Below are 25877 nucleotides of genomic sequence, written 5' to 3'. Positions count from 1 at the left end.
ATCGATCAACTCTTTCATATTAGCCATTTTTTATGGTACTTGTGCTTCAAAGACGAGTTTTGGTCATGGGCCCAAGGATAATTCTTCGCGGTGCCATACCAATTGACTCATACATAGGTGGCTCCAGCCATCGCCCTCTCTTCTCAAGAGTTTTGTTTCGTGTTTTGGTCTTCGTTGTCTTTTGCCTTTGTTTGAGCTGTGTTTGTGTTTGTGTTGCCTTGCGTGTTAGCTCTTGGTGTGTCCGTTTGCGTAAAGTTGCATTGCAAAGGCCATTTTCCCTCTCTTTTTACAAAACTTGCACTTTCTTGGGGGTACGGTACTACCGTGGAAAGCTACGGGACTACCGCAGGTGTGGGTGCTCTGTGCGTGCCCAGATGCATCCTAGGCACATTACTACCGCTTCCATTGCGACGGTAATTTTTTACTACTGCTGGACGAGCGGTACTACCGCCCAGCGAGCGGTACTTCCGCCCGGGCGGTACTACCGCGAGGACCCGCAGTACTACCGCGCCGTCGCGAGCGGGTGGGGGTTAAGAGCGGGGCAGGAGGAGTTCCAACTCCCCCATACCCATTCATCTCTTTTTCCCACCCCGTCTCCCTCTCTCCTGCCCAGGACGGCACCGGTGGACCTCGCCGGATCTCCTTCTCCGGCCGCTCTCCTCGCATTCCGACCGATGGGATCGTTCCCCACCTCGTCCTCTTGCCATGGACCTCGGTATTTCCCCAAGTCCTTCCCTTTTTGTTCCGTTCCTGTGCTTCTAGGTCTTGGGGAGATGCATGTGTAGTTCATGTGATTTTTGGCTAAATCTATGCAAGAGGGAATTGTAGGAGAGTAGTAGTGCAGCAAGCATGCTATTTGGAATGATACATCAGTTTAAGTTTGATCAACGGTAGTAGCGATCTAGTGGTGCAGTTTTTCCCAGATCCAGATCCGCTGTTCTTGTGGCGTTTGAATCCGTGCAGTACTACCGCTCCTCCTGGAGCAGTACTACCGCATCCTCGCACATGAACTGACCTCCCGCGGTACTATTGCTCCGTTGGGGTGGTACTACCGCCGGGGTGCGGAAGTAAAAAATTACTTCCGATCCAGGTGCGGTACTACCGTGCCTCCCCTGCAAGGTACTACCGCGGCTAGAGCGGATGTAATTTTTTACATTCGTTTGCCGGTCCGGTACTACCGTAGGTTTGCAACTTATGCTGCCGTGTCCTTCCAAATCTCGTGCTTGCTTGTTTCTTTTGGCTTTGGCCCTCGTCTTTGCAATAACCCTTCTTGGTTTCTCTCATTTTTGTGTTGTGTGTGTCATAGGTGGTGGCTCCGGTTCCAATGTTCATCGCTCGAATCCCAGCCATGACACAGGATCGAAGCGCCTGCACAACCAAGATGAAGCTCCAGAGGGCTCCAATGCCTCCCAACACAAAACCAAGCACACCGCCACCAAGCTCAAGGAGCCCACCATGGGCATGGATGAGATACCACTAGCAGAGTTTATCGTTCGAAGGAATATCAACCCCTATGTGAATCCCCGTGCTAACTTCAGAGGGAATGATTTGTTCTGGACCAAGCAACAGAACTTTATCTATCTGGATGTGATCAAGGCCAAGTAGAACATCTACGTGGATGTGCACTGGATTGACATGAATCACATGAGGCAGGATAAGCACCGTGACTATTTTGGTGAGGCTTTGGACCTAGTGGAGCAATTTGGCATTGAGCACATGCTTACTTTTCACCTGGACTTTGACCCAGAGATTGTGGCTCAGTTCTTTGCTTCGTTCCACTTCCATTCTGATGAGGCAAGGACCATGACATGGATGACCAATGGACAATAGATGACTGCTAAGTGGAAGGACTCATGGATTTGCTTCAGGTTCCTGATGCGGGGCTCGACACGCCCGTTGGTGTTTGCCCTCATGCCAACCCTGAGTTAGCCAACAAGAACAAGCTTCAGCCCTTGTTTGTTGAGAAGACGCTTCCCAGTAAGAAGAAGGTGTGGGTGCTGAACTCTTTCCTTGACATCATGCATCGGATCTTCCACAACTCCCTCTTTCCTCGCATCGATGACAAGGACAAGGTGCATGCCTATCTTGTGGATATGATGCTTCTTTGTGAGGAGGCGCGTCATGCTCAGACGCAACCACTTGATGTCTCACATCATGTGGTGCGAGCTATAGTTTGCGGTGTTCAACCATAAGGTCCCCATCTATGGGCCTTACCTGTTTCTCTTGATCACAAAGACTTGGGAGAAGCTCTATCCCAATGATGAGTTTGTTGCCCCTGGCTGGATTCTTCATGAGCCCATCAAGCTCCGCATCAAGAGCCAATGGGCTAACACCACTACCAGTGTTGAGGACGAGGCTGCCAAGATGGCTGTGTATGAGGATGAGATCGAGGAGGAGGAAGCGGATGAGGAAAGTTCTGATGGATACACTCCTCTCTCTACTAAGGCCTCTTGGGCTAAGAAGCTGAAGAAGAAGATGAAGGCTCTGTTCTGCATGCAGGCCCAAGGGCAGTACAGGACCCATGTTGCCTCCAAGGAGAGTCGCTACAGAGATAAGAAGATATTGAGGACTTTTGGCGAGACTGTGCACAGTGGCTCAGAGGAAATCATCACTCCGGAGGCTACCTGGATAGCCAAGCAGGGGTATCAATGGATGGAGTCAGAGGAGGAGACCATTCCCGCTGCCGAGACTGACGAGGAGTCATTTTCAGCCTGAGCTACCACATGTGTCGTAGGTGTCCTCTCTGCCTTTTGGTGTCTCGATGCCAAAGGGGGAGAGAGTGTAGGATTTGCATGTCTTGTGTCGTGTGTTTAGCTTTGTCGCTTTACTTTCGGTCTGGTGAACCTCATTTGCTTTGGTTTGGTTTGTGCTCGTAAGACCAACTTCTTTATCATATGGTGTAAGACATATGCACTCTAGCGTATCTTTTGTAGTTGCTTAAGTAATTCGTGAGCCTATGCTATGTGCCCTTCTCTTTACGCTCATATTCATTATCTTGCCTACTTGCTTAGTGTTAGTTGTTTTGTTGCAAGAGATGCCTTGTCTATAAAATATAGGGGGAGTGTTGATCCTAGTATGTGTGTCATGCAGTCCAAAGCACTTCTCTAAAAATGCACACACCTAGGGGGAGCCCGTCTATATTTTATAGATGGTGAGTTTGCTGTTGTTTCATTTTATATCCCTATATGCAAATCCCGTATTGTCATCAATCCATTAAAAAAGGGGGAGATTGTAAGGGCTTTTTTATCCCTCAGTAGTTTTGGTGATTGATGACAATGCTTTTACGGACTAATCGTGTGCATTGAGCATTTAAGATATATCATGTCTAAACACAAGAGGATTTGGTGCCCCTCGAAGACCATCGAAGACGGCGCTTCTCTACGTTTCTTTTCGGGAGATTTGAGTTGTAGGAAAGCTATACTATTAAGAGGGGGTCCGCGTTGGAAAGGTTTTGGTGGAATCACACGTACACGTATATTCCGTTTTTGCACCACCTTTCCTTTGGCTCTTTGCAGCATCCTCTGTTTCTTCGTGTCTCTGCAGAATGAAGGACTCCTAATGTTGCTGAACTCAGGAAGGCAGTAGTACTGCTCTCCAGAGCGGTACTACCGTAGGCCCTTGTGTTGGGGAACGTAGTAATTTCAAAAAAATTCCTACGCACATGCAAGATCATGGTGATGCATAGCAACGAGAGGGGAGAGTGTTGTCCACGTACCCTCGTAGACCGAAAGCGGAAGCGTTAGCACAACACGGTTGATGTAGTCGTACGTCTACACGATCCAACCGATAAAGTACCGAACGTACGGCACCTCCGAGTTCAGCACACGTTCAGCCCGATGACGTCCCTCGAACTCCGGTCCAGCCGAGTGTTGAGGGAGAGTTTCGTCAGCCCGACGGTGTGGTGACGATGTTGATGTTCTACTGAGGCAGGGCTTCGCCTAAGCACCACTACGATATTATCGAGGTGGACTATGGTGGAGGGGGGCACCGCACACGGCTAAGAGATAGAGAGATCAATTGTTGTATCTCCAAGGGGTGCCCCCCTCCTCGTATATAAAGATGTGGAGGAGGGGGAGGGCCGGCCCTCTCTATGGCGCGCCCTAGGAGGAGTCCTACTCCCACCGGGAGTAGGATTCCCCCCTTCCAAGTAGTAGGAGTAGGAGTCAAGGAAAGGGGAGAGAGAAGAGAAGGAGGGAGGGGGTGCAGCCCCTCCCCCTAGTCCAATTCGGACTAGGCCTTGGGGGGGCGCCAAACCTCTCCTCTCTCTTTCCCCTAAAGCCCAATAAGGCCCATATACTCCCTGGCGAATTCCCGTAACTCTCCGGTACTCCGAAAAATACCCGAATCGCCCGGAACCTTTCCAAAGTCCGAATATAGTCGTCCAATATATCGATCTTTACGTCTCGACAATTTCGAGACTCCTCGTCATGTCCCCGATCTCATCCGGGACTCCGAACTCCTTCGGTACATCAAAACACATAAACTCATAATAAAACTGTCAACGAAACCTTAAGCGTGCGGACCCTACGGGTTCGAGAACTATATAGACATGACCGAGACACGTTTCCGGTCAATAACTAATAGCGGAACCTGGATGCTCATATTGGCTCCTACATATTCTACGAAGATCTTTATCGGTCAAACCGCATAACAACATACGTTGTTCCCTTTGTCATCGGTATGTTACTTGCCCGAGATTCGATCGTCAGTATCTCAATACCTAGTTCAATCTCGTTACCGGCAAGTCTCTTTACTCGTTATGTAATGCATCATTCCGTAACTAACTCATTAGCTACATTGCTTGCAAGGCTTATAGTGATGTGCATTACCGAGAGGGCCCAGAGATGCCTCTCCGACAATCGGAGTGACAAATCCTAATCTCGAAATACGTCAACTCAACAAGTACCTTCAGAGACACCTGTAGAGCACCTTTATAATCACCCAGTTACGTTGTGACGTTTGGTAGCACACAAAGTGTTCCTCCGGTAAACGGGAGTTACATAATCTCATAGTCATAGGAACATGTATAAGTCATGAAGAAAGCAATAGCAACATACTAAACGATCAAGTGCTAAGCTAACGGAATGGGTCAAGTCAATCACATCATTCTCCTAATGATGTGATCCCGTTAATCAAATGACAACTCATGTCTATGGTTAGGAAACTTAACCATCTTTGATTCACGAGCTAGTCAAGTAGAGGCATACTAGTGACACTCTGTTTGTCTATGTATTCACACATGTATTATGTTTCCGGCTAATACAATTCTAGCATGAATAATAAACATTTATCATGATATAAGGAAATAAATAATAACTTTATTATTGCCTCTAGGGCATATTTCCTTCAGTCTCCCACTTGCACTAGAGTCAATAATCTAGTTCACATCGCCATGTGATTTAACAGCAATATTCACATCTATATGTGATTAATACCCATAGCTCATATCGTCATGTGATCAACACCCAAAGGGCTTACTAGAGTCAATAATCTAGTTCACATCGCTATGTGATTAACACCCAAAGAGTACTAAGGTATGATCATGTTTTGCTCATGAGAGAAGTTTAGTCAACGAGTCTGTCACATTCAGAGCCGTATGTATTTTGCAAAATATTCTATGTCTACAATGCTCTACACTGATCTACTCTAGCTAATTGCTCCCACTTTCAATATGTATCCGGATTGAGACTTAGAGTCATCTGGATCGGTGTAAAAGCTTGCACCGATGTAACTCTTTACGACAGGCTCTTTTATCACCTCCATAATCGAGAAGTATTTCCTTAGTCGTCACTAAGGATATTCTTGACCGCTCTCCAGTGATCTACTCCTAGATCACTATTGTACTCCCTTGCCAAACCAGGGCAGAGTATACAATAGGTCTGGTCCATAGCATGGCATTCTCTTTCTATTTTCTGCTGTGGTCGGGATTTGAGTCTTACTCAATTTCATACCTTTGCAACACAGGCAAGAACTCTTTCTTTGACTGTTTCCATTTTGAACTACTTCAAAATCTTGTCAAGGTATGTACTAATTGAAAAATCTTATCAAGCATCTTGATCTATCTCTATAGATCTTGATGCTCATTGTGTAAGCAGCTTCACCGAGGTCTTTCATAGAAAAACTTTTTATTCAAGTATCCTTTTATGCTATCCAGAAATTCTATATCATTTCCAATCAACAATATGTCGTCCACATATAATATCAGAAATGCTATAGAGCTCCCACTCACTTTCTTGTAAATACAGGCTTTTCCAAAAGTCTACATAAAATCATATGCTTTGATCAACTCATCAAAGCATATATTCCAACTCCGAGATGCTTGCACCAGTCCATTGATGGATCGCTGGAGCTTGCACATTTTGTTAGCACCTTTAGGATTGACAAAAGCTTCTGGTTGTATCATATACAACTCTTCTTTAATAAATCCATTAAGGAATGCAGTTTTGACATCCATTTGCCAGATTTCATAAAATGTGGCAATTGCTAACATGATTCGGACAGACTTTAAGAATCGATACGAGTGAGAAAATCTCATTGTATTCAACACCTTGAACTTGTAGAAAAACCTTTTGCGACAAGTCGAGCTTTGTAGATAGTAACACTACTATCAACGTCCGTCCTCCTCTTGAAGATCCATTTATTTTCTATGGCTTGCCGATCATCGGGCAAGTCCACCAAAGTCTACACTTTGTTCTCATACATGGATCCTATCTCAGATTTCATGGCCTTCAAGCCATTTCGCGGAATCTGGGCTCATCATCGCTTCCTCATACTTCGTAAGTTCATCATGGCCTGGTAACATGATTTCCAGAACAGGATTACCGTACCACTCTCGTGCGGACCGTACTCTGGAAGACCTACGAGGTTCTGTAGTAACTGGATCTGAAGTGTCATGATCATCATTAGCTTCCTCACTAATTGGTGTAGGAATCACTGGAACTGATTTCAGTGATGAACTATTTCCAATTCAGGAGAAGGTACTATTACCTTATCAAGTTCTACTTTTCTCCCACTCACTTCTTTCGAGAGAAACTCCTTCTCTAGAAAGGATCCATATTAAGCAACAAAGATCTTGCCTTCGGATCTGTGATAGAAGGTGTACCCAATAGTCTCTTTTGGGTATTGTATGAAGATGCACTTCTCCGATTTGGGTTTGAGCTCATCATGCTGAAACTTTTTCACATAAGCATCGCAACCCCAAACTTTAAGAAACGACAACTTAGGTTTAGTGCTAAACCATAGTTCATACGGTGTCGTCTCAACGGATTTAGAGGGTACCCTATTTAACGTGAATACAACTATCTCTAATGCATAACCCTAAAACGATAGTGGTAAATCGGTAAGATACATCATAGATCACACCATATCCAATAAAGTGCGGTTACGACGTTCGGACACACCATTACGCTGTGGTGTTCCATGTGGCATGAGCTGTGAAACTATTCCACATTGTTTTAAAATGAAGGCCAAACTCGTAACTCAAATATTCTTCTCTACGATCGGATTGTAGAAACTTTTATTTTCTTGTTACGATGATTCTCCACTTCACTCTAAAATTCTTTGAACTTTTCAAATGTTTCAGACTTGTGCTTCATTAAGTAGATATACACATATCTGCTCAAATCATCTGTGAAGGTCAGAAAATAACGATACCCTGCCACGAGCATCAACACTCATTGGACCGCATATATCGGTATGTATTATTTCCAACAAGTTAGTAGCTCATTCCATTGTTCCGGAGAACAGAGTTTTAGTCATCTTGCCCAAAAGGCACGGTTCGCAAGCATCAAATGATTCATAACCAAGTGATTCCGAAAATCCATCTTTATGGAGTTTCTTCATGCGCTTTACACCGATATGACCCAAACGGCAGTGCCACAAATAAGTTACACTATCATTATTAACTTTGCATCTTTTGGCATCAATATTATGAATATGTGTATCACTACGATCGAGATCCAACAAACTATTTTCATTGGGTGTATGACCATCGAAGGTCTTATTCATGTAAACAGAATAACAATTATTCTCTAACTTTAAATGAATAACCGTATAGGAATAAACATGATAAAATCATATTCATGCTCAACGCAAACGCCAAATACATTTATTTAGGTTAAACACTAATCCGGAAAGCATAGGGGTGTGCGATGATGATCATATCAATCTTGGAACCACTTCCAACACACATCGTCACTTCACCCTTAACTAGTCTCTGTTTATTCTGTAACTCCTCTTTCGAGTTACTAATTTTTAGCAACCGAACAAGTATCAAATACTCAGGGGCTACTATAAACACTAGTAAGGTACACATCAATATCAAATATACCCTTGTTCACTTTGCCATCCTTCTTATCCACCAAATATTCAGGGCATTTCCACTTCTAGTGACCATTTCCTTTGTAGTGTAAGCACTCAGTTTCAGGCTTTGGTCCAGCTTTGGGCTTCTTCGCAGGAGTGACAACTTTCTTGTCCTTCTACTTGAAGTTCCCTTTCTTTCCCTTTGCCCTTCTCTTGAAACTAGTGGTCTTGTCAATCATCAACACTTGATGCTCTTTCTTGATTTCTACCTTCGTCGATTTCAACATCACGAAGAGCTCGGGAATCGTTTTCATCATCCCTTGCATACTATAGTTCATCACGAAGTTCTAGTAACTTGGTGATGGTGACTAGAGAATTCTGTCAATCACTATCTTATCTGGAAGATTAACTCCCACTTGATTCAAGCGATTGTAGTACCCAGACAATCTGAGCACATGCTCACTAGTGAGCGATTCTCCTCCATCTTTTAGCTATAGAACTTGTTGGAGACTTCATATCTCTCAACTCGGGTATTTGCTTAAAATATTAACTTCAATTCCTGGAACATCTCATATGGTCCATGACGTTCAAAACGTCTTTGAAGTCCCGATTCTAAGCCGTTGAGCATGGTGCACCAAACTATCAAGTAGTCATCATATTGAGCTAGCCAAACGTTCATAATGTCTGCATCTGCTCCTGCAATAGGTCTGTCACCTAGCGGTGCATTAAGGACATAATTCTTCTGTGCAGCAATGAGGATAAACCACAGATCACGGATCCAATTCGCATCATTGCTACTAACATCTTTCAACACAATTTTCTCTAGGAACATATCAAAATAAACATATGAAAGCAACAACGCGAGCTATTGATCTACAACATAATTTGCAAAATACTACCAGGACTAAGTTCATGATAAATTTAAGTTCAATTAATCATATTACTTAAGAACTCCCAGTTAGATAGACATCTCTCTAGTCATCTAAGTGATCACGTGATCCAAATCAACTAAACCATGTCCGATCATCACGTGAGATGGAGTAGTTTCAATGGTGAACATCACTATGTTGATCATATCTACTATATGATTCACGTTCGACCTTTCGGTCTCCGTATTCCGAGGCCATATCTGTATATGCTAGGCTCGTCAAGTTTAAGCTGAGTATTCCGCGTGTGCAACTGTTTTGCATCTGTTGTATTTGAACATAGATCCTATCACACCCGATCATCACGTGGTGTCTCAGCACGAAGAACTTTCGCAACGGTGCATACTCAGGGGGAACACTTCTTGATAATTAGTGAGAGATCATCTTAAAATGCTACCATCAATCAAAGCAAGATAAGATGCATAAAGGATAAACATCACATGCAATCAATATAAGTGATATGATATGGCCATCATCATCTTGTGCTTGTGATCTCCATCTCTAAAGCACCGTCGTGATCACCATTGTCACCGGCGCGACACCTTGATCTCCATCGCAGCATCGTTGTCCTTACGCCATCTATTGCTTCTACGACTATCGCTACCGCTTAGTGATCAAGTAAAGCAATTATAGGGCGTTTGCATTTCATACAATAAAGCGACAACCATATGGCTCCTGCCAGTTGCCGATAACTTCGGTTACAAAACATGATCATCTCATACAATAAAATATAGCATCACGTCTTGACCATATCACATCACAACATGCCCTGCAAAAACAAGTTAGACGTCCTCTACTTTGTTGTTGCAAATTGTACATGGCTGCTACGGGCTGAGCAAGAACCGTTCTTACCTACGCATCAAAACCACAACGATAGTTTGTCAAGTTAGTGCTGTTTTAACCTTCGCAAGGACCGGGCTTAGCCACACTCGGTTCAACTAAAGTTGGAGAAACAGACACCCGCCAGCCACCTGTGTGCAAAGCACGTCGGTAGAACCAGTCTCGCGTAAGTGTATGCGTAATGTCGGTCCGGGACGCTTCATCCAACAATACCGTCGAACCAAAGTATGACATGCTGGTAAGCAGTATGACTTGTATCGCCCACAACTCACTTGTGTTCTACTCGTGCATATAACATCTACGCATAAAACCTGGCTCGGATGCCACTGTTGGGGAACATAATAATTTCAAAAAATTTCCTATGCACACGCAAGATCATGGTGATGCATAGCAACAAGAGGGGAGAGTGTTGTCCACGTACACACGTAGACCAAAAGCAGAAGTGTTAGCACAATGCGGTTGATGTAGTCGTACGTCTTCACGATCCAACCAATCAAGTATCGAACGTACGGCACCTCCGAGTTCAGCACACGTTTAGCCCGATGACGTCCCTCGAACTCCGATCCAGCCGAGTGTTGAGGGAGAGTTTCGTTAGCACGACGGCGTGGTGACGATTTTGATGTCCTACCGATGCAGGGCTTCGCCTAAGCACCGCTACGATATTATCGAGGTGGACTATGGTGGAGGGGGCACCACACACGACTAAGAGATCAAGAGATCAATTGTTGTATCTCCAAGGGCTGCCCCCCTCCCCGTATATAAAGGAGTGGAGGAGGGGGAGGGCCGGCCCTCTCTATGGTGCGCCCTAGGAGGAGTCCTACTCCCACCGGGAGTAGGATTCCCCCCTTCCAAGTAGTAGGAGTAGGAGTCAAGGAAAGGGGAGAGAGAAGAGAAGGAAGGAGGGGGCGCACCCCTCCCCCTAGTCCAATTCGGACTAGGCCTTGGGGGCGCCCAACCTCTCCTCTCTCTTTCCCCTAAAGCCCAATAAGGCCCATATACTCCCCGGCGAATTCCCATAACTCTCCGGTACTCCGAAAAATACCTGAATCACTCGGATCCTTTCCGAAGTCCGAATATAGTCGTCCAATATATCGATCTTTACGTCTCGACCATTTCGAGACTCCTCTTCATGTCCCCGATCTCATCCGGGACTCCGAACTCCTTCTGTACATCAAAACACATAAACTCATAATAAAACTGTCAATGAAACCTTAAGCGTGTGGACCCTACGGGTTCGAGAACTATATAGACATGACCGAGGCACGTTTCCGGTCAATAACCAATAGCGGAACCTGGATGCTCATATTGGCTCCTACATATTCTACGAAGATCTTTATCGGTCAAACCGCATAACAACATACGTTGTTCCCTTTGTCATCGGTATGTTACTCGCCCGAGATTCGATCGTCGGTATCTCAATACGTAGTTCAATCTCGTTACCGGCAAGTTTATTTACTCGTTATGTAATGCATCATTCCTTAACTAACTCATTAGCTACATTGCTTGCAAGGCTTATAGTGATGTGCATTACCGAGAGGGCCCAGAGATACCTCTCCGACAATCGGAGTGACAGATCCTAATATCGAAATATGTCAACTCAACAAGTACCTTCGGAGACACCTGTAGAGCACCTTTATAATCACCCAGTTATGTTGTGACATTTGGTAGCACACAAAGTGTTCCTCCGGTAAATCGGATTTACATAATCTCATAGTCATAGGAACATGTATAAGTCATGAAGAAAGCAATAGCAACATACTAAACGATCAAGTGCTAAGCTGACGGAATGGGTCAAGTCAATCACATCATTCTCCTAATGATGTGATCCCGTTAATCAAATGACAACTCATGTCTATGGTTAGGAAACTTAACCGTCTTTGATTCATGAGCTAGTCAAGTAGAGGCATACTAGTGACACTCTGTTTGTCTATGTATTCACACATGTATTATGTTTCTGGTTAATACAAGTCTAGCATGAATAAGAAACATTTATCATGATATAAGGAAATAAATAATAACTTTATTATTGCCTCTAGGGCATATTTCCTTCACCTTGCGGTAGTACCGGGATCCAGCACCGTAGGACCATAGGTGCTCACGGTAGTACCACTCATTAGGAGTGGTAGTACCATGGCCTCAGGCCAGGCGCAGCTGCTCGAGCGGTAGTAGGGGCGGATGTAATTTTTTACATCCGCGCCCTACGCGGTAGTACCGCACCATAGGCGTGGTAGTACCGTGAGGTCTAGCCAGGCATAGCAGCATGAGCAGATGTAGGGGCGGATGTAATTTTTTACATCCGTGCCCTACACGGTAGTACCACTCCGGGCTTGCGGTAGTACCATGCCGGATTTTTGCACAGATCAAAACTCAGCGGAAGTAGTCACGGATGTAATTTTTTATGTCTGTGCCTTTTCAGCCTAGACTATTCTTGCCTGGCGGTAGTACCGCAAGAGGGCACGATAGTACCGCGCCAGCGGTTCTACCGCTCCCTGTCTTAGCACATCAGGACTAGTCTTGGCCCCTGCCGTGCCAGCAGTAGTACCGCGGTTCGCTGCAGTAGTACTACAGGCCCATGCAGTAGTACTGCTTGTTTGATGCAGTAGTACCGCGTGTTGCAGGCTGACTTGATGGATAACGGTTGGATTTGTCCCTTGACTATAAAAGGGGTGTCTTCTTCCCCGAGTTGACCATCTCTTCCACTCGTAAGCTCCACTAATGCTCTAAGCTCCATTTTCTCCCGATCTCTTTCCCTAGGCAATCAAACTTGTTGATTCTCTAGGGATTGGTTGACAAGGCCTCGATCTACACTTCCACCAAGAGAAATTTGATTCCCCCCACTAAGCCCTTGTGGATCTTGTTACTCTTGGGTGTTTGAGCACCCTGGATGGTTGAGCTCACCGCGGAGCCATAGTCCATTCTGGTGAAGCTTCGTGGTGTTGTTGGGAGCCTCCAATTAAGTTGTGGAGATTACCCCAACCTTGTTTGTAAAGGTTCGATCGCCACCTCCAAGGGCACTAATAGTGGAATCACAGCATCTCGCATTATGTGAGGGCGTGAGGAGAATACGGTGGCCCTAGTGGCTTCTTGGGGAGCATTGTGCCTCCACACCGCTCCAACAGAGACGTACTTCCCCTCAAAGGGAAGGAACTTTGATAACCTATTGTCGTCTCCATCGGTTCCACTCTTGGTTATCTCCTACCTTTACTTGTGAAAGCTATATTGTGTTATTTCCTTTGCTTGCTTGTGTGCTTATTGTTGTTGCATCATATAGGTTGCTCACCTAGTTGCATATCTGACAACCTACTTTGATGCAAAGTTTAATTTGGTAAAGAAAAGCTAAAAATTGTTAGTTGCCTATTCACCCCCCCTCTAGTCAACTATATCGATCCTTTCACATGTGTTGTCATTTGATGAACGGGGTCACATCATTAGGTGAATGATGTGATGGACAAGACCCATTCGTTAGCTTAGCATAATGACCGTTCAGGTTTTTTTCTACTGCTTTCTTCATGTCATATATATATATATATATAGGGTGGGTCTATTATGATAACACCCCTTAAGTCTTATTCTGCACACCACTTTCTTATTCTGCTAACAGTTCGGCACTGCGACAAAACCTGAACCGTTCCGCGCAGGAAATAAAAAGAAAACCACCCCACCTCCCTACTACTACCACCTACCACCACCGCACTATTCCCCTGGTCAAAAGAGGCTCCCCCACCTCCCGACCTATCCACCACGCAGTGCCGCCCGCCGCCGGCCACCAACCACCTGACGCCGCCGGCCGCTGGCCACCAACCACCCGACGCCGCTCGCCGCCGGCCACCACCCTGCGCCGCCCGCCGCCGGCCACCACCACGCATCGCCCCGCCTCGGCCACCACACGCCCCGCCTCGGCCACCACGAGCCGTCACCAGATCCAAACCACAGTGGGCCCCCGCGATGTTCCGGCGCCGGATCCAGGCCATAGCGACCCCCACGACACCCTGCTACGAGAGCCAGGCCACGCCGACCTCCCGCGCCGCCGCCCCACCTACTCCCCCCGCGCCGCCGTGGCGCCATCGTCCGGATGCACCTCCGTCGCGCACCGCACCGCTGTGGGAGGACACCAGCCGGGGGCAGCCCTCCACGGCCCTCCTAGCTTGCGAGGATGGGCGCGCGGCTGGATCAAATCGAGGCTGAAGGCCTCCTTCCTCGCACCGCGACTTGTGTGGCGGCGGTGACCCATGTTCCCCTCCTCCCTCAACCCCCTTCTAGTCGCCGACGAGCTGCCCCTCCACCCCTTGCAGTTCACCGGCTCGTGCGTCCAGTCCATTGTGGGCAAAGGCTGACCACCATCACCAGCGATGGAGTCCGGACGCATGCGGTACACTTGTCGTGGTCAAAGTGTGCGGCTTGCAGTTTGGCACAAGAGGGTATGCAGTGCAGTTTATTTCATCGCAGGTGTTCGCTGGGCCGATGTACCTCTCGCTCCACCCTATGCGTTCAACTCTACTCCTTGCATGCAGTGCAGTTTTTTGTTCATTTGCAGCTTCATTTAGGTTTAGTGAGCTCTAGTGCGATTTGAATCTCCTAGGAAAGAGCAGGAGCAAGCGTGTGCTAATGTGGTTCATTGCGCCATGTATATATGACTTGATTGCAATTTACTTTTTGGTTTTAGGTATGTGCCTGCTAATTTCTTGAGTGAGCTCTTCCTTCAAAATGGTGCAAATTTCTTCTGTTTTGGCCGTCGCTTTTATCTACAGTTAGGTGCAGTAGAGCTCCTGGTAGATTAATTCAGAGCGAATTTGGGTGTTGTTGATGCAGTGCGGCAGGCCTGTTTGCGCAGTCCAGCACTCTTTCTTGGGGATGTTCTTCTGGTGAACCTCTTTTTTCCTAAAAATTAATGCAGTACATTATCATCGACTATGCAGTTGAGATATGGCCGTGCAGCTCGGAGAACCATCTCTTTCCATTGGTCGGTGGACCATGGCCGTGCAGCTCGGAGATGCTCGCCATGTGGTTCCGGACTTGTGTGTGTGCAGTCGAGAGAGCGCCATCTCCATCTCTTCCCGTGTGGTCCGTCAACCATGGTTGTGCAGCTCGCAGACGCTCGTCGTTCGGTTCAGGGCTCATGCGTGTGCAGTCCTGCGAGGGCCATCTCTTCCCTTGCTCGTAAGGTTCTTTTGATTCTGTTCTGCTAATTGAGATTTTGTTTTTTCGGTTGGTTTTGCTGGTGACAGGGGTTCTGGAGGTACCTTCTGAAGAAGAACCTTGATGCCCGGTGGCTGCAAGGGTTCCGTTGCGCCATGTTTGGGATCGGCGATTCAGGCTACAAGAGGTACAATATGCTCTTCTGACTATGATTTCTTAGCTTGCTGCTGCGCTGTGTGCTGTGTTTTGTTGATACAATGATGCTCATTGATTTTTTGTGCATGCACGTACTGCAGATTGCTGCAAAGAAGCTCCGTACAAGGCTTTCACAGCTTGGTGCAAAATCGATCATAGTGATTGGATTGGGAGATGACCAAGACTCTTCAGGGTACGTTGTTAGCATCTATTGTTTGTATTTGCTATCGTCGTTGTTCATTTGCATGTTGTTGAGACGTCAAATTTTATATTTGTCGTGCCTATCAAAATTCCAAGGATTATTTTTCTTCTTGTTGGAAAGCAATCCCTCATAGTTACCAAGTGATTCCTTTTCTTTTTGCTGTATACCAGATATGAAAAAGCTCTAGGTCCTTGGCTGCTGTCTTTCTGGAAATCACTGAATCGAAAAAATCCGTCGCTTTTACCAAGAATTCAGGCTCGTCCGCAGGCACTCGGACGAGCGTCCAAGTACTCCGATGAATGTCCCGTGCACATCTGCGCCTCTACCACAAACATTCGGAAAAAAGAGGATTCCCCTAGTGTGGAAAATAGATAGCTCTGGAATCTACTCCTCACAATGGTTATATGCTGCTTTCAACTTCTCTGTGTAGTGAGTTGTATTTTGTGTGTGGATGATTGTAACATGGAGACAGAAGAAAAAAGAAAGGGATGCATTTTTGTTACGCTGCATCATGCGTTATTGCTCAGTTTGTAATTTCTTTCATTGTAAATGCAGTGAGCTCGGTGAACCGAAGAAGTACATTTTTCAAAGTATTGTAGCTCATTTTTTAAAAATCATTGTGGTTCACTATGCATTTAAAAAAATAAGTACACTTGAATCCAAAAATCCTTTATACTTTTTAAAAATATAGCAAGAAAAAACCATGCAGCTCGCTTTGATTTCTAGAAACCATGCAGCTCCTTTATACTTTTTTGAAAGTGCAATCAGTTTGTGTAAAAAGAATATGTTTCATTACCCCTATGTACGAAGTGCAGTTTCTTTCCTGTGTTTCAAAGAATTAGTCGACTATATCAACACCTGTGGTGCGTTTGGTTTTCGGATGTGGTTCACTTTTGAGAGTGATGCCGCTCACTTGTGCCCAAAAATGAAAGTGCTAAAAATTTAGCGCAACAACAAAGACAGTAATGAGGTTCACTTCGATATATGTCGCGGTTCATTTGCCTCCTCTATGCGGTTCACTCAAAAAAGACAACAAAAACTCGTTTGAGAAAAAATTACGTTTGAGAAAAGAAATCATGCAGTCTGCTAGTCCGTCTGATGCAGTGCGGTTTTCAGTCTAAAAGCAGTACGGTATTCTTCCTCGTCTTAAAAAATTTACGTCCCACGAAAAAGAAACCATGCAATTCTCTTAGCCATGTGATGAAGTGCGGTTTTTCATACATTGCAGTGCGGTTTTCAGTCGGATGAAGTACCCACGTCGATTTGGGTGTTGCGAAAAACAGAGTATCCGCATTTCGGTAAATTCGAAATTCCTCTTAAACCGTAAAGAATTAGAGAGAGTGTTCTACATGAAAGAGTTGCGTATCATCGATATCTTTCCAACTGCGTATCATTTGAATCATTCCGACCAGCGGTTTGCAAAAATTTCACGAAAAACGGCCGCTTCCACTTGTCCTCCGCCGCACGATTTTCAAAATTAACTTAAAACCGTAAGGAATCTCAAAAATATTCCAACATATGAAAGTTACGCCTCATTTGTAGCTTTCCAACGGCGTATCACACGCCTCGTTTCGACAAATGGTTCAAAAACTGGAGCGAAAACAGTACCGAAAAGTTTAAAAAACTTGAAAAACAGAGTTCCGTGATTTAGTAAATTTGAAACTGCTCTTAAACCGTAATGAATTAGAGAAAGATTTATATATGAAAAAGATGCACCTCGATGATATCTATCCAACGGCGTATCATTTGCTTCATTCCGACAAGCGGTTTAGAAAAAACACGAAAAAACGCTCGCTGCCACTCGTCATCCGCCGCACTATTTTCAAAACTGCTCTTAAACCGTGTGGAATCTCGGAAAGTGTTCAACATGTCGAAGTTGCGCCTAATCCATAGCTTTTCAATGGTATATTACACGCCTCATTCGGATAAACGGTTAAAAAATTAGAGCGAAAACAGTACCAAAAAATAACGCGTGCAGTTCTTTCCGACGAGAAGTTCACTAGTCTCTATTGCAGTGCTCGTCGTCAAAATGATGCAGTGCGCTTCTGTTGAGCATGCAGTGCCGAAGTGGTGTACAGAATAGTTATTCTGCTAATATTAGCAGAATAGACCGTCTGTATATATATATATATATATATATATATATATATATATATAGAGAGAGAGAGAGAGAGAGAGAGAGAGAGATTATGCAACTCCTGGACACCGGAGGAATGCCTTGTGTGATATCAAACGTCACAACAACTGGGTAATCATAAAGATGCTCTACAGGTATCTCCGAAGGTGTTTGTTGGGTTGGCATATATCGAGATTAGGATTTGTCACTCCGAGTATCGGAGAGATATCTCTGGGCCCTCTCGATAATGCACATCATATGAAGCCTTGCAAGCAATGTGACTAATGAGTTAGTTACGAGATGATGGACAACGGAACAAGTAAAGAGTCTTGTCGGTAATAAGATTGAACTAGGTATGAAGATAGCAACGATCGAATCTCGGGCAACTAACATACCGATGACAAAGGGAATAACATATGTTGACACTGCGGTTCGACCGATAAAGATATTCGTAGAATATGTGGGAACCAATATGAGCATCCAGGTTCCACTATTGGTTATTGACCGGAGAGGTGTCTCGGTCATGTCTACATAGTTCTCGAACTCGTAGGGTATGCACGCTTAAAGTTCGATGACGATATGTATTATATGAGTTATGTGTTTTGGTGACCGAAGGTTGTTCAGAGTCCCAGATGAGATCACAGACATGACAAGGAGTCTCGAAATGGTCGAGAGTTAAAGATAGATATATTGGAAGGTTATATTCGGACACCAGAAAAGTTCCAGAGTGGTTCGGGTATTTTTCGGAGTACCGAGGGGTTATCGGAACCCCCCGGGAAAGTTAATGGGCCATATGGGACATAGGGGAGAGGAGAGGCAGGCCACGAGGAGGTGTCATCCCCCCATGGGGAGTCCGAATTGGACTAGGGGAGGGGGCGCGACACCCCTTTCCCTCTCCCTCTCCCTCTCTTTCTATTTTCCCCCTCCGTTGGAAAGGAAGGAGGCCGACTAGGACTTGCAGTCCTAGTTGGACTCCCCCCCATGGTGTGCTCCAGGGCCGGCCTCCTCCCTCTCCTCCTTTATATACGGGGGAGGGGGGCACATCTAGACACATCAATTGTCTTAGCCGTGTGCGGTGCCCCTCTCCATCGTTTACTCCTCCGGTCATATTGTCGTAGTGCTTAGGCGAACCCCTGCGCGGATCACATCACCATCACCGTCACCACGCCGTCGTGCTGACGGACTCATCTCCTTCGTACCTCTACTGGATCAAGAGTTTGAGGGACGTCATCAAGCTGAACGTGTGCGGAACTCGGAGGTGTCATACGTTCGGTGCTCGATCGGCTGAATAGAGAAGACGTTCGACTACATCAACCGCAATAAGCTAACGCTTCCGCTTTCGGTCTACGAGGGTACGTGGACACACTCTCCCCCTCTCGTTGCTATGCATCTCCTAGATAGATATTGTGTGAGCGTAGGATTTTTTTTGAAATTGCATGCTATGTTTCCCAACAGCGAAGCCTAAGGGCATATTCAATGCATGGCGCTTTCTTAGGCGCTTATAGCAACAAAAAAGTCAGATCAAAAAAATATTTAAGCGCCCTCTTACGCAACGCTGGCCGCTAATTAAGGCGCTAATAAACAAAGAAACTGGTAGTTGTTGCACTAAGTTTACCTTCCCGTGAAAAAAGGGCCAAGCGCCCAACACCTAGGGGCATGTCCAACGCGGGCGCTTAGGGACGAACGCTAGGATTAGATTCCCAGCCAATTAGCAGTTAATCTATTGAATCCTGGTGTTATGCGCGGCATCTACGCAAGATGATGCGCCAGTCGCTTGCCCGTTTTTGTGCATGCTCTAATCGCTTGACTGCTTAATTTACTCCATGGAATTAGCTCTTGTCGTTGTAAGCCTGGGCACTTAGGCATTTTTCTTAATTTACAATCTTTATTGTTTTTAGTTAGCGCCTCTATAAGTAGCTGCCATTGTAGATGCCCTAACATTGCGTCGATGCCATGGGTGACTCCAGGATTTGAGTGTAAAACCGCTAATCAGCCAGGATTTCTATCCTAGCGCTCTCTCCCGCTCTCTTCCTCTCAAATCGAGCTTGCAATCGAACTCCAGGTCGTCGGCTTCTCCCGTTGGCCAGCCCCACCATCATCGTCGATCCACCACCCTCGCTGCACCCCCTGCTCTGACCCCCATATTGAGATTTCTGTCAGCGCCGCCCTGAAACCCCTCTTTCCTTTGCCGCTGCTCTACTTCTCGTTTGCTACTGCTGCTTTCAATTGTTGCCACTGCTCTGCATGCTGCCGCCGCCGCTATATTGCTCTACTGCTACTAATGTGCCCACGGCCTGCCTGCCACTCCCGCCGTTGCCGCCTACGGCAACCGCACTGCCGCCCCCACCGTTTGCTGCAGCTGTTGCCTAGCACCGCTGCTCGTCCTGCGCCTGAGCCGCTCGAGCCTGCCCCTGGACGCGCGTGTGTTGTTGACCATGTTGTGGTCCCAGGGCCGCGCTTGCCTCCGCCAGCCGCTGTCGCCGCGCCCCTGTTTCCCTGCGCACCAGCATCCACTAGCCATTGTTGCACGCCACTACACTGCTGCCTGCCCCCGAGCAGCTGCCACTCCGGCTGCCCCGCCTCCGCCTGCCGCTGCCGCTGGTACTCCTCTGCCGTGCGTGCTGCGGTGCCTGTAGTGGCTGGCTGGGCCTTGGACAAGTGGGCCGCTTGGTTAATTAGCTAGGTTAATTAAATCTAATTGTATAATTAGTCTAACTAATGGACAATGACAGTAGGGCCCCACCACTAACTAGATTAATTCGAACAACTTATTTTATACATGTGACTTTGACATGTGGGAACCCCTGCACTATTCCTTTGGATAAGTTTTATCTAGCCACTGCCTATGACACGCGGGACCAATTGGCATTGTTCATTAGTTGACCAGTCAGTGTTGACTGGGTCAACTAGGCCATATGGACCCACCTATAAGCCACATGTACATAGTGTTGGGTACAGTTCTGGGTACCCATAGCATTTTTCCAATTATTTTCGAAATAATTAATAATTATAGAAATTCAAATAAACTTTGGAAAATCATATAAAATAAACTGTAACTCGGATGAAAATAATTTATATATGAAAGTTGCTCAGAAAAACGTGACGAATCCAAATATGCAATCCATTCATCTGTCACATGCCTCTAACATTATGAACATGGATCCCTCCTCCGATTCATGTGTCCGAAAATAGCCATACGTTGGGAAAACATTCCCAGATATTTTCCCGCTTCGTCTGTAACGCTTAGCACTATGTTAGGTCACCCTAGCATAGTGTATTGCCATGTCTTGCTTTGTGATGCATTTGATTGCTCTGTTATTTATTGTGTTCCCCTTTGTTACTTCTTTCCGGTAGACCCCGAGACCGCTGTTGATCTGGTGATCGACTACTTCACTGTCGAGCACTACAAAAAAAAGACACATCCGTGACATTTTGGGCCGAATGAAATTTTTTTCCTGTCATACATATGACACTTCTATGACGATAATTGTGACAAAACCCGGTATCATCATAGATGTGGTGGGCTCCTACTTCTATGAGAAAAAATCATGATAGAAAATGGGCTTATCCTGGGTGGGCCGGAGACGCAGCTGCATGACATTCTTTGGGCCGTCCATGACGTAAAAATCCATGGTAGAAGCGAGGGCAAGGAAAATTGCGGGGAATTCCCGGTTACGGTGGGAGGTCGGGGGCTGAGCGATGCGCGTTTCTCTCGTACATGTACGCGCGTATGTGCGAGGCGTTGGCTCTAACTGAACCCGAGCGAGGCGTTGGGCTCTAACTAAACCCGAGCGATTGCACTGCAGGCTACGCGTTACTGAACCCGAGCGATCGATCAATGGCTAATAACTGAACCCGATCGACCGATTCCTTTGCTACTGCTGCTAACTGAAGCCGATCGATTGGATGAACAGTGAGTGTTGCGGTGGGGGGGATGAACAGTGAGCGGTGGCGTTGCCTCTGGATCAATAGGACCCCGTGGTGTGGAGGGCTGGATGAACAGTAGATGGTGGAGGGGTGCCCGTGGAGGGGTGGTTGAACAGGACCCCGTGGTGTGGAGGGCTGGATGAATAGTAGACGATGGAGGGGTGCCCGTGTAGGGGTGGTTGAACAGCAGCCGGTGGTGTAGCGCGCGGTGGAGGCTGGAGGAGGTCGACGGTAGCCCGTGGAGGCTGGAGGAGGTCGACGGTGGAGATGAACAGTATCCCGTGGAGTCCCGTTTTGCGGTACGCCACACCCCTCCCGATGAACAGGACCCCCGTTTCGACCGTAGCGCTCCAACACAAGTATGCTTCGTCCGTTTTGCAGTACGCCACACCCCTCCCGATCAACAGAACCCTCGTTTCGACCATAGGAGGTCCGTTTCGTCTATTTTGCGGTACGCCACACCCCTCCCGATCAACAAGACCTTGTTCCGAACATAGAAGGTCAGTTTCCTCCGTTCTGCGGTACGCCATGCCTCGTTTCCATTGCATGTTCCGTCCAATCCCTCCCGATGAACACGACCACACATTCCGTTCCAACCCAGCCGGTTGGCTCCCCATGAACACGACGACGACGCTGTTTATCCGTTCTGACCCAGCCATGTACGTATGCACGAGTTGGCGTTTGAGACCCTACCCGTATGTACGTACGTGGCCGTATTTTCTTTCTTGCACCCTGGCCGTTGTACGTACGTGTACATGCTACGCGCCTCTACTACGACATGTGCGCGCCTCTACATCGACCAGTATATATGTACGTACACGTTCATGACCAGAATGACAATGCTACGTACGCTTCGACCAGGTGGGTCCTGACTGTCAGGTACTTCCTTGCGTGTGAAGATGTAGCTGGTGGGTCCCAGCAGCCAGAGGGGCGAATCGTTTTTTTGCCCGGATGCACTTCCTTGCGTGCGAAGATGTAGCTGGTGGGTCCCAGCAGTCAGGGGGAAATATTTTTTTTCACGAAATACGGTGGCCCGTCCGGTGGGTCCCCGCTGTCAAGTGGACGAATAATTATTTTCCGCATAATAAGGAGGCACCTCCTTGCTGCGGCCGTGGACCCAGCAGTCAGCCTCTCCACATACAGTCCACGTCCGATGGAAGTCGTTCCTTGACCATGTTGACCACGCCGCACCGAGAGCACCAGGGCGGTGGATGACGGCGAGGCCTAGGAAGGGGACGACGGGGAGCCGGGGAAGATGCGGCAGTGGAAGCGAGCGCGGAGAGGAGTACGAGGGTTCACTGGTTCAGCTGCGATGTGAGGCTGCCGTCGCCGCAGGGCCTGGCCAGCGGCAGGAATAGTAGGGGGCCGTGAGGCCTCTGCGGCAGCACATCTGGCCATGGGAGGAAGGAGCATGCGGCACGACCGGTGCTTCTTTCGGCGGCTGGAGCAAGAAGACCAGAGGTTGAAGAAGCACTACGGCCATTGGATGGACATCGTACGGTCACTGGAGCTAGAATCGTTTATATTGACTAAGTTGACAAAGCCTCCGTCCCCGTCAACTTAGTAGGCCCACAAGTCAGCCTCCCACCAAGGTGGGTCCCAGCTAGCAAGGGGTATTCATTTTTTGTGCGTAATAAGGAGGCACTTCCAGTGGGTCTGAGCTGACAGCAGGGGGAACGTTTTTTTGCGAAATACGGTGACTCGTTGAGTGGGTCCCAGCAGTCAGGGGCAAACGTTTTTTCACGAAATACTGGTGGCCCGTCCGGTGGGTCCCTGCTATCAGGTGGAGGAATAATTATTTTCCACGTAATAAGGAGGCACTTCCTTGCGGCTGCCGTGGACCCAGCTGTCAGCCTCTTCATGTACAGTATTCTTTCGATGGAATTCGGTCGTTGACCACATTGACCACGCCGTGCTGAGAGCACCACGGCGGTGGACGACGGCGAGGCCTGGGAAGGGGACGACACGGAGCCGGGGAAGACGTAGTAGTGGATGCCCACGCGGAGAGGAGTACGAGGGTTCACTGGTTCGGCTGCGCTGCCGTCACCGCAGAATAACAGGGGGTGTGGGTGAGTGGAGTGGAGGGATGGCCTGGCCAGCGATGGGAGTAGTATGGGGGCGGTGAGGCCTCCGCGGCAGCACAGCCGGCCACGGGAGGCAGGAGCAGGCGGCACGACCGGCGCTGCTTTGGGTGGCTGGAGCAAGAAGACCAGAAGTTGAAGAAGCACTACGGCCGTTGGATGGACATTGTACGGCCAGTCGAGCTAGAATCGTGCATATTGACTAAGTTGACAAAGCCCTTCGTCCCCGTCAACTTAGTAGGACCACTATACTGGGTCCCAGCTAGCAGGGGGAGTATTCATTTTTTTGTGCGTAACAAGGAGGCACTTCCTTGCGTGCGAAGATATAGCTGGTGGGTCCGAGCTGTCAGCGGCGGTAACATTTTTTTCGCGAAATACAGAGGCCCTTTTGGTGGGTCCCAGATGTCAGGTGGAGGAATCATTATTTTACGCATAATAAGGAGGCATTTCCTTGCGTGCGGCCGTGGACCCAGCTGTCAGCCTCTCCACGTACAGTCCACTTCAGATGCATGTCGGTCGTTGACCACGTTGACCACGCCATGCTGAGAGCACCAGGGCCGTGGACGACGGTGAGGCCTAGGAAGGGAACGACACGGAGGCAGGGAAGACTCAGCAGTTGTTTCCCACGCGAAGGTGAGTACGACTGTACGAGGGTTTATTGGTACGTCTGCCGTCGTCGGAGAATAATAGCAGGTGTGGGACTGTGGGTGAGTAGAGGGATGGCTAGGCCAGCGATGGGAGTACGATGGAGCGGTGAGTCCTGCGCGGCAGCACAGCCGGCCGCGGGGAGGAGGGAGCAGGCAGTCCCGCAAGCGCTTGTTTGAGCGGCTAGAGCAGGAAGAGCAGAGATTGAAGAAGCACGACGGTCGTTGGATGGACATCCAACAGTATACATGCCATCTGTGGAAAGCCTCAAATCTGTGGAAAACACCATACAACCCATCTGCCATTATTTCAAATAATTTGCAGCCCATTTGCTAATTCTTACGGGTTGTTTTGGAGTCCATATTCTTTTTGTTAGCATTACAGCCCATATTGTAGCCACGGTTAAAAAATTATACGAAATTTTGCATATGTCGGTGCGGTCTGAACTATTTTTAATCCCAAATTTCAAGTCACATTCAGACTGATTTTAAAATAAATGTATATCAATATAAAATCCAATAAATTGTCCACGCATAAAAATCAATGCAATTTAAAATCTCGAAATGAAAAAAATATATTTGAAACTAATTGCCGGTTTGATGTGTTTTAAAAATGTACAACCCATTTCTCATTACTGATAGGCCATTTTCTCGGCCAGCCAAATGAAGCTCTCCTCGTCTTGAAAGATTTGCAGCCCAACAGGCCTGATAAAGTGACTTACTTGACAAATCACAAAGAAACTGGGCTAGCCATTTTTAGAAAGAAAAAAAACTACTGGGCTGGTCTGTGGTAAACATAAAAGAAAAGGTTGTCTAGACAGGCCAGAGTGTCCCGCACAACCCAGTTGACACCCTGCTTCCGTCTCAAAAACAAATTAGATAAATGCCACTCCAATTATGGCGATTCATAAAAATGCCACTGCAATTTCCAAACTTTGAAAAATGCCACTGCAATTTTTGCAAACTTTGAAAAACGCCACTGCAGTTTGCAAACTTTGAAAAACGCCACTCCAGACTTTGAAAAATGCCAAGAGAAATGGCATGAAATGGCATTTTTCAAAGTTTGGAAATTGCAGTGGCATTTCTCGGATACACCAGATTTGGAGTGGCATTTATCAAATTAACCCAAAACAAAAATAACTGGGCGAGCAGGTGGGTCCCTGGTGTCAGCCGCTCGTTGTGCAATTCTCTCGTTTATTGACTACGTTGACAATGGCATGGGACCCAGATGTCAGAAATCCACTAGGAGGAGCCATTTTTTATCGGCTTGAAATAAGGAGACACTTGCTTGCGTACTGCCATGACCTTGGCGGATCCTTGCTGTCATCCTCTCCACGTACAATCATCTCCTGATTGTGTACGGTCAACTTGCTAGGCCCACAAGTCAGCCTCTAAACCCGTGGAGGACAAATACAACTGATTTAAAAAAATAACAGCCCATTCCATACGTTCAAACGGAAAGTTCAACATTCAGAGCAAAGTAACAGGTCTGATCCACATATAGAGTAC

The 25877-nt window shown here is 47.1% G+C and overlaps 1 long non-coding RNA gene across 1 annotated transcript; it reads left to right on the top strand.

The window, feature by feature from the left end:
* The first annotated feature begins 14684 nt into the window (after positions 1-14684).
* On the top strand, positions 14685-16107 carry LOC119290996. The gene is made up of 3 exons (XR_005142144.1): positions 14685-15390; positions 15500-15591; positions 15771-16107. It is a non-coding gene; the product is annotated as an uncharacterized LOC119290996 (long non-coding RNA).
* The last annotated feature ends 9770 nt before the right edge of the window (positions 16108-25877 follow it).

The sequence above is a fragment of the Triticum dicoccoides genome, chromosome 4B, assembly GCF_002162155.2.
Source record: "Triticum dicoccoides isolate Atlit2015 ecotype Zavitan chromosome 4B, WEW_v2.0, whole genome shotgun sequence".
NCBI classification, from domain to species: Eukaryota; Viridiplantae; Streptophyta; class Magnoliopsida; order Poales; family Poaceae; genus Triticum; species Triticum dicoccoides.
This window is presented reverse-complemented; position numbering and strand designations above follow the sequence as displayed.